Source organism: Camponotus floridanus, unplaced genomic scaffold (assembly GCF_003227725.1).
Source record: "Camponotus floridanus strain SB8 unplaced genomic scaffold, Cflo_v7.5 scaffold11, whole genome shotgun sequence".
NCBI classification, from domain to species: Eukaryota; Metazoa; Arthropoda; class Insecta; order Hymenoptera; family Formicidae; genus Camponotus; species Camponotus floridanus.
The window spans coordinates 3,000,055-3,010,051 of NW_020229226.1; the positions used below are offsets into that span (position 1 = coordinate 3,000,055).

Sequence of the window (9,997 nt, forward strand, 5' to 3'; positions counted from 1 at the left end):
GTAATTAGCACGAAGACGTTTTATCTAGCCGTCTAACTCGCGACATTTATTCTGATGGAGTCAGGCGTGAATACGTAACCGACGAGGCTATGGAATCGACGAGGGTAACCCCCCTGATACGAGAAAATCTCGCTTCGAATTCAACCTTTTGCGTTCGTCTTTTGTAGATTAGGGCAATACAAAGGCAATGAAAGGGTTAATCGTTCTCTCGTCAGCGACGCTGGTTGAATGAAACATGACTCTCTATTTGATTAAGTATTTCTCAATTATCATATATCAAATATTATCATATGTCAATTATCTTGATATTATAATTTTATTAATTTAAGCCCATACGATATTGTAATTCAAATTACTAACAATTGATCTGTTATTATTTATTGATGTAAAATCTTGCCATACTTTAATGTGAGATACTTTAAGTAAAATCAACAGATGTGTTGAAATATAATTACGTATCTTTTTCTATTTATTATTTTTCAATATATAATTCATACATTATTTTCTGAATTTTACCGTGAGAATTCTTTTTTACAGTGAAAATACAGATTTTTTAAAATGGAAACAAAATTATGCAATCACACATGAGAATGATTATACACATTGAATTCTAAGAAGTGATTTGCGTCGCTTTCTATAGATCAACGCGTCTTCTCCCGCAGAACTATCAATTATTGAAGTAACTTTAATTGCAATCACGTACGTAACCGCCACAGCAAATATATCCGCGATCTGTACTTACACTTACATCATGAATTGTATAGTTTATCCGCCGAGAGAGAACTAACACGCGTAATTTTAGGTCTTGTTACTTATCTCTTTCATTGGTTATCTCTGAACATTATCAAAGTAGCAATCATTTCCAAATATTAGCGTGAAACAATTCCCATGAATTAACGTTACAATAATATCGATAGAAAATTACTGACATTTTCGATTGAGATCCAATAATCGAGAACAATTTTGTTTAATTTGAATTAATTCTGATTTTCTCGATGTACATTTATCAAATAATCAAACTGATTTAAAAAAAATACACGAATCGCATCACTTATAAATATCAATCCATATGAATATTTCAAATGTTTAAAAATAATTAATTTATAATTTTGCCAGTAATATTTTTATATAAACTCAATCAAAATATTATTCTTGTTTAATACATTTTAATATTTTTCTTTCGCCAAATTAATTCTATCGTTAATTTTTGACAGACACATATCAAAATTTTTATTTTATTTCTCATGATACGTCGTGAAAGCGCATATCCTCTCGTGAAAATTGTGCAGTGACTGTCTTCGAGTTCGAGCGGATTATAGGGGTGGCAGAGTTGAATGAAGGGTGTAGGAGGGTTCGGCTACTGAGGGATCGTTGTTGCCATGGTAACACCAGCCCCGTCCTCTGGTCGTTTGCCATCCCCCCGAGAGGGAATCCTCCGACTGTCAGGGAGGGCGCGATCCATATCTGCTAACGTGAAGTCACGTTTGAGTGGCCATTTTGTGTCTACATTTGTAGATTCTACAATGGTAGAAGAATAATTCCGCGTGTTGGTACGCTTACCACTGATCTTAAATAATTGCACCAATTTTTGTTTGTGTTATATATTTTATTTTATATTAAACATTTTTTGTCAATTTAAATGTCATCTAAAATTCTCTTTAAAATACTAATACATTATTAAAATATAGACAATCCATTTTATTCTCATTTCTTTCGCAAATTTCTATCAAATAAATTTCGAAGTTTCTCAGGATCCTTAATCAAAAGCGCTACAATAATTTATATTTACGTGCGTATAAATAATTATATTATTTTTTACTTGTAGAATGTTTCTTCAAAATTCTTTCCAAATTATCAATAAAATAAACATTTAACTTATATAAACTTAATATAAGATAATAATAGAAATTACAGGGATATTTCTCGCGATTTGAAGAAATGTTTCTGTCTCGTATATTGCAGTTGTTTTCACCAAAGTAAAGGAGAGTAAATGAGAGAATGGTTCATATATGAAGGATAAATATATAGTGCGATAATAGTAGGTGCGACATAGCGCAAAAAGTTAAGCTTCACACATAAATGATGCATACAAAAGAGTCCGCGTGTCAAAGTTGGTTGGGAAAAATCCTGAAACAAAGAACGAGGAAGCAGTGATTAGAAACAATGTTGCATGCTGCTTCGTAATTACATGTTTTCCTATTTATGTAATCTGTACCGAGCTCCAACTTTGTGAATTTACACGGCGATGATACATATGGTCTCCGAATAATACTTGATGCACTTGATACACATCATGTTGCACGCTTTTTAATACCTGACATCGCACAACAGCAAGAAGAAAAAAGAATTAATATCTTCCACGTTTTAAGCTTAAAATTCCACAGCCATATGGTAACGGAAACGTTGAAAATTTACATTTATCGACGCTTTCGCCACGAAATTCCATTCGACATAAACGTCCGTACGTGCGATGCATGTCTCAATATCATTAATAAAAAGCAAAAGTTCTTTGAAATCAATTTATATTATTGAAATTTGCAATTTTATACAATTTAATTTTAATGCACAAAAGAAATCTGTTTTATTCAAAATAAATTATTGTTTAATATCAATAAGATGTGACAAAAAAATAAAAAATTAAAAAAATTACGTTAAATTACTCAAGAATTTGTTGAACACGTTCTACGATATTTAAAGAGATACAATGTTCTAGAGCGATAGTTATTCATTAAGCTCGATGGCTATCATTCGTTGGTATCATTAAATGAACGCGACAGTGGCAGTTAGATCATCAACACCGATAATATACCACGTGATTAATTATTCCGTAACATTAACACTTTTCGCGCGGAAAATCACACTCGCGTTACAAGTAAACACTTCTCTCTCGATAATGAAAAACAATAAATTACTTTCAGCGTATTAATTTGGAGCTTACATAGAACCGTGCATAGAGCTTTCAATGATATTTTTGAGGACTCTCCGAAACCACCCTACGTCCAATCCGGCGCTCTCTCGAAAATGCATAGGGGCGCACTGTCGCATTGTCTGCATTGGTTCTCGAGCATCAATTTTGAGAGTCATGCTCTTAACCTATTACAACGTTAAGAGGAAACAATCATGCAGAACGACAATTAACAGAAAGTGCATCCGGAATGTATATATCAATCTGCGCAAAAAGAGATGACTGTGTCATATTTATACTTCGCTTCTACGAACGCTTCTATTTTGTATGTATTCAAAGTAATCAGATATTATTGTAATACTAATATTCTTATATTAATACATAATAAAAGTCTTGATCGATATAACGTGTATAAAATTGCTATTAAATGAAGGCAAAAACACGTGTTCGCTTGAAGACACTTGACATGTTACGCATAATTGTTCGAGAATTAACATAAATCCTGACTAAAAATATCTTTCTTGAAATTTAAGTGGGTGTTTCTTCACGGACAGAAATTTGCACCTTAATGCGGTCTTCTTTTGCATGCACATGTACCTAATTTCTTATTCATTCGCAAGTGCTGGGATATACGTTACCGTATCTGGCGCTCGATTACGCATGTAATAACCCGCGAGCGAAAAAAGCGAACGATGAAAAGCAAATCTATTCTCGGGCTCGATATTTCATTATCGTATACTTTGTATAAACGATACCATAGAAAATTAGTTTCACCTTGCAATATTATTATTCTTTACAAAAATAGGATTTTAATTCATTTCTCACGGACATGTATTTTTCATGCATATATTATATCTTATTTTTTTATAGAAATATTTTTGATTTCTCTAAAAAGAGACAGTAATATATGTTACACGCGCACACATTGCACAGAATATTCATATTTAAAATGAAAATTAATTAATTAGTTAATTACAGAATTAGAGAAATTAAAGCTTTTCTTTGCATCAAAATTACAAAACGGGAATGAAAATAAAGCTGTGCGAAAAATCTTAAATCTCATTCTGTTTAGCGGAAATTATAATATTCCGCAGATGACTCTACCTATATCTTTACTATCTAATTATAGCCTCGTGCAAGGAATGAAAATTCTGATTAAATTATTTAGCCGCCCTCGAAGAATCGTCTCTCTGACGGGGAATAAACAGAGGGAAATATATATATGTCCGACATATACATATGTATATATATATATATTCTTTCAAGTTGCTCGCAGGCTGCGTGGTGAAGGCCCATTTGCGTTGCAGGTAACTCCACACTCCTCTCGAGATATCTTTCACCTTCGACGGGCTGCTTCCTATATACGTGTGCGCGCGATGCACATGCGGCAAACGCGGGCAGAACCTATCTGCCATGCACGATCTCTCGGTTGCATATAGGCCGAGACGCGCAGCACGTCATTACGCGTGGAAAGCAAAAAGACGAGTGCTTTGCGGTCGGCCAATCGCCGTTCTCGTGCTAATGAATCTGAACCAGCCCGACCAATGGTAGAGTCCGCATACACCGCTCCCGCTTGTATGCCCGATGTAACCCCCGCAGCTACGTCTCGCGGAACCGGCCAAGGGTGTGGTGCCCTTCGATCGGGGAACTCGAGTATTGCGCGAGATCGGGGTTGAGCGCGAATTATCGGCTAATAATATTTGCTGTGACAATCTTCCATTGGGATCAAATTGTTGATGTAACGCCAATGAACGGAATATTGATTTATTGGATTTAAAAAATGGTTGAATTAAATTTAAATCGTATATTTAAAAAAAAAAAAAGAAAAGATGAGATACCGATACAACTCTTCAGGAGAACATTGTAATACAAAGATCGTTTCTCTTTTCTTTTGTAATAATTAAACATGAAAACTTCTGTCACGCTGGAGGGGCTTTACGCGAATAATGTGTAATACACGAGCAGTTGCTTAAAAATTAATTCGCATTATCAATAAATAACTACGCGTCGTCCCTGAGGCCACCCCAGAGGTGTACCTAGTGGGTTGATGTTGAAGAACTCACGCGACTGCATACATTTTTTATTGCTTACCCCTATCTCGCGAACATTATGCTCGCCCGTCGGCAGCATTATGTAACCAGTAAACTTAAATTTTATCTAATAAAACCCACACATATCATGCGTAGCGCATATATAGATATTTTTAAAAAAATAATAGTTATTAATATTCTCTCTCTCTCTCTCTCTCTCTCTCTCTCTCTTGTGTCAAAATTCCTTATATATGTTGCAAATCGAGTTTACAAGAAATCAAAGAGTATCTCGTCCTTTAGAAAGTATCTCCTTGCATCTTCATCCTTTGAAAAATAAAAACGTATAGAAATTCATTGAGGCGTCCTCTTCGGAGCTATCGATCGTATTGTGCTCCACGATGCGATAGGGATGAAAAGAGCAAGATATCTGGAGCTGCGAAAATGCTGCGACGAGCGCGCATCGCCGGCGCGGCTTCGCGTGCATGTGTCTTCGGTGCATGTGCATACTTACGCGCGGCGTGCATTGCCGCGGCGGTTGTAGAGAACGGCGCAGCGGAGTCGGAGAGGCGCTCAGGGCTATCATTATGGCAGCAGTAGACACTCCCTCCTTATCGCCGGTTTCCAACACGAGTCCCAGACGAACGAACGAACGAACGAACGAACGCTCGCAGCTTCGCTCGCTCGCCATCATTATGTTTTCCGCGGCGAGCAAGAACGCACAACACGGAGAAACAGAGAGAGAGAGAGAGAGAGAGAGAGAACGGGTACTGCATTTCCGTATACATGTCTTGTGCATGTGCATGTGCATGTGCATGTGCATGTGCATGTGCATGTGCATGTGCATGTGCATGTGCATGTGCATGTGCATGTGTAAGCGTACGCGCCGCGATGGAGATAGGAGCGCATGCACACGGGCGTGGAAAGTCTAACACGGCCAGCGCGTCGAGTCGCATGTATCTCCTGTTTTTTTATGTTCGTGAGTATACATCTCCGCCAACTCCTTGATACATTGTTGTCGATTCTTTGGAGAAAGGCCCGTAGATCTAGATGGAAAGCAAAATGGCGAAAGAGGGATGGAAAAAGAGAAGATTCGTAAAACGTAATCTCGTCGCTGTTTGAATTTCTTGGTCAGACATGCTTTATTTTTCTTTTTTTTATCGAAATGGTGCATTGCTGTTAAAATGTTTAAATTAAAGAAAAATTAATTTAGTGTTAAGTAAATCTAATCATAATGTATATTAATGAGGCCTTAGTAAAATTAGTCTTTATTAATATTATTAAATATCTTAATAACCTTAATTAACAATTTATTGTAATATTAATAATAAAATTTTGAATAAAAAATTAATATGAATTATGAATATGTTTTATAATGGAGATACAATCGCAACAAAATCAGAAAGAGGAAACTCTAAATTTTGTAGCGCTATCATATAATATATTAATATCTTTTATACCAAATACAAAGGAGCTTTTCTTCACGATAATAAATTTATATTTCAAAGAAGCCTTATTTCTTATGTACATCGGTATCGGTGTAATTTTCAATTCTAGAAAACATGAAGCAGCAATCACTCACAACGGCAGAAAAACCGCTATTCCGTAAGAGTAATATAGCGGATAAGGAGGTACCGGTGATGTTAACGCAACGCACGAGATATGAATTAGATTCAGATGGGGCGGCTTATATATGTCGCTTTCTTAAACATTTTTTTTTTCACGACAACAGAAATTACGGCCCATACACGAGCAGTAGCGGTGCACACACATGATCGTACCAATCATACACGGGTGTGGATCAAAACGCGGTCACCATATTGAGCCGTATGTTCTTTCATTTCCTTAAACACAGCTCGCCGAGTACAATTCTGATACTTTGTAATCGATAGTTGTGAGAAAGAGGTCTAAGCATGTAGTAGAAACTAGACTGACCGGAATGGTAGACCGTAGAAGCGCGCGGACGTCTGTCATTATTGCAAATAATAATAGTTGCGTAGTGTAGCGGTTTAATGCTAACTTTGACGTTTGTGCTCCCCCAGATTTAAAAAACACGGATTTTTCTAATATATCACTTTTTTTATGTAAGAGGTTACTCTGATTCTAAATTTACATTAAAAAAAATTATATTTTACATATCATTCGAGTCAACAAAAATTCATTAAAAGAATATCAAATAAATTTCAGAGAAAATCATTTTGTTTCAATCGAAAGATTAAAACAGCTGGCTTGCGTGTAAAAAAACGAATATTTTTATTATATTCTTTCTTAGAATTCTTTCTATGAAATTATCTTTTTCATTCTAACAGAAGAAAAAATTTCCTGTTACAAAAATACACCAAATTGCTATCTCATAAATTGTTAAAACATAATGTTTCGCGTCATGGCAACGTTTAATTGCACACATACTTTCGCGGAAATACTTGCTTCTTTCTTATTTTAAACGCATTTTTGTACTTTTCAGCATTTATTCTAGCGAAATTCAACCATCAAGTATCGATCGGAAGAAATTGCAGTTTCATCGAAAGGATCGAGATAATGCTCGATTTCGTAGCTGTACATAACGATTAAATACAACGGACGAGATCATTATAATCCTAGGATCAGATAAAATACTGAAAGTGATCGAATTCGCGGTGATTCGCCAGCGGGAAAATAATTGTTGGCCAAGTTTGTACTATCATTTCCGTTATCACAACACGATCTAAAAGTTAACGCGCCAACAAGATTGATTCTAACGGCAATCGCTTTGCCAATTTCGTTCTCGAATGCATCCGCGAGATCAACAATACGTGGCAATTACTGTGATATTTAATATTTCATATAACATTGCGTCTAAGATTCAGTTCACTTATCAAATTATCGAGTGCTTTTCGTATTTATTTGAGATACAGTTAATCTATAATTATACATCCAATTATTGATCATGCGGTCAATTGATTATTTTTAAAATAAATACTTTTTTTATTTTTAATATAGTTATAATTGATGAAATTATTGTATCGATAGCAAACAATAGTTTAAATAACTTTTTGTGTAATTTTCCTCATTTTCTTATTAAAATTTAATTTATATATTTTATTTATTTATTTTTATTTATTAAAATCTGTCAAATATTCTTTTTATATTTATTTATTTATATGTAAGATATTTTCTATGACAAATTAATTTTGGTTTCGAAATTTCTGATTTAAAAAGCAAAGTCATTGCTTTGTATTATAATCCACATAATAATTTTGAATATAAGGAGTTGAAACAAATTGATTGGATTCAAGTAGATATGCATACATGTGTGTGTATCATTTTTCTTTTTTGTACATAAAAAAATATAATTTTTACCTTCTGACGAATTTCTCTCGTGTAGTTTTTGCGAAATGATTTCTCAGAGTCATTTCTAAACTCAAAGATGTCCTTCGCAGTCAGGCAAACGGCAGAAATTCTCGGGTATCCACAAATGATTGGTTCTCAAGCGACAATTATTGTCTGACTCTCGAGTCGTAAATGTTGTAGCCTGTGGTCGGGTTTCCAAGTTTTGTGAGGCTCGGCGCGATGCCAGTATCTGTGACAGCTGAACCGAAATATCGAAGGCGATTATTAAAGCTAATTGTATGTAGGATTTCGCGAATCGAAAACGTAAAGTGAATAAGAATTTTGCTGGATAATTCTGCTATTTAATCAAGTCCGGCTCGGTATACTAGCATAATTGTATAGCATAATTAATACTAGCGATAACATTAACAAAACATTTTAATTTACTAAATTAAATTTTTAATTTCTAAGAAAAAAGAAAATATGTTATATTGTTTTATAGGAACAAAAAATTAAGTATCTTTTTAGTACTCCCCAGTAAAAATATGAAGAAAGAATGATATTCGACTAAGATTGATATTTAAGAGATACGATGCGGATTTCCTCTTCGTATGTAATCAAAGCGACATATTCTAACACCACACATAAATTCATGCGTTACGTAATTGTATTGTGCATACTTTGTGCGCATCACTTTAATATTTTTTTATAAATGTGCAACGACAGAAAATCGATTGATATAATCACCTGGTAATAATCCTCCTCCTCGTCCAATTTGCGATATACAATCCCTTGATGAGAAGATATTCGTCGCTCGGCGTGGGCGTTTACGTAACCATCAATAACAACGTACATTCTCTTTATCGAAAGAGATATCATTTGATGTCTCTTCGATTTCCTTTTATGGTTTTCTCGATTTGAAAATTGTGTAAATTTATCATCATCATCATCTTATGCTCGCGCGATACGATTCGTCATTAAATGTGACTGCAACAGATGTGCATTGATTGGCAAACATAAACATCGAAAGTAATTCAGAGATCGATTTGCAGTTTGTTAGCTATGGCGGCACAAAAGCTTGTATCCAAAGCGACATGTGCGCCATGCAAGCCGCTATGTTTTTATCGTGCAATATGTAGAAGGAAGCTTTTTCACTGGAACTCATAGAGGACCAGTCTAAACGAAGCTACGGCAATATTATCGCGCAACAATCGATCAACGATACATCATGGCGATCGATTCACATATAAATCATCAGAAAGATAACTGGCATTCTTGTCCATTACATTGATGTTTGCCATGTGGACATCAAGATTAATATTCGGACATGCCGATTGTCGTTCAGATTTCTCTTCAATCAATCGAGGACCTTCCGTTCAATCGATCCGTCATTGATCAAGACGATAGATCACAAATTAAACGGCTTCACTATACACTCCTGCTACGAAGAATGGATGGAAGAAATTGCGAGAGAGGAACGGAAAAGCAAATGTCGCGATTCACTCTCGGGAAGTATCGCGATAACGTGATGCGGATGTTCCGGAAGTGCGACCCCGATATGGCCTCAAGAAAGCGTAACTTTCTTTGCGACCGCTATTTTTTCCGTTCGTTCCCGACTGACTGACCGCCGTGTCACGGTCACTCACACCACGAATGAAAGTTCTCCACCGCAAAATCGAACCGGGAGGAAGTGCGAACGAAGAAGAGGAAACGCGCTCCGCCGTGCAAGCGGGAGCATGTGACAATCCGCTCGCAT

At 35.6% G+C, this 9,997-nt stretch overlaps 1 long non-coding RNA gene across 1 annotated transcript; it reads right to left on the reverse strand.

Annotated features, from left to right (window-relative positions):
- Positions 1-1,919: 1,919 nt before the first annotated feature.
- On the reverse strand, positions 1,920-9,195 carry LOC105255575. Its single transcript, XR_889534.3, has 3 exons — positions 8,989-9,195; positions 8,272-8,500; positions 1,920-2,127 (listed from the first exon to the last, which is right to left on the reverse strand). It is a non-coding gene; the product is annotated as an uncharacterized LOC105255575 (long non-coding RNA).
- Between the last annotated feature and the right edge of the window lie 802 nt (positions 9,196-9,997).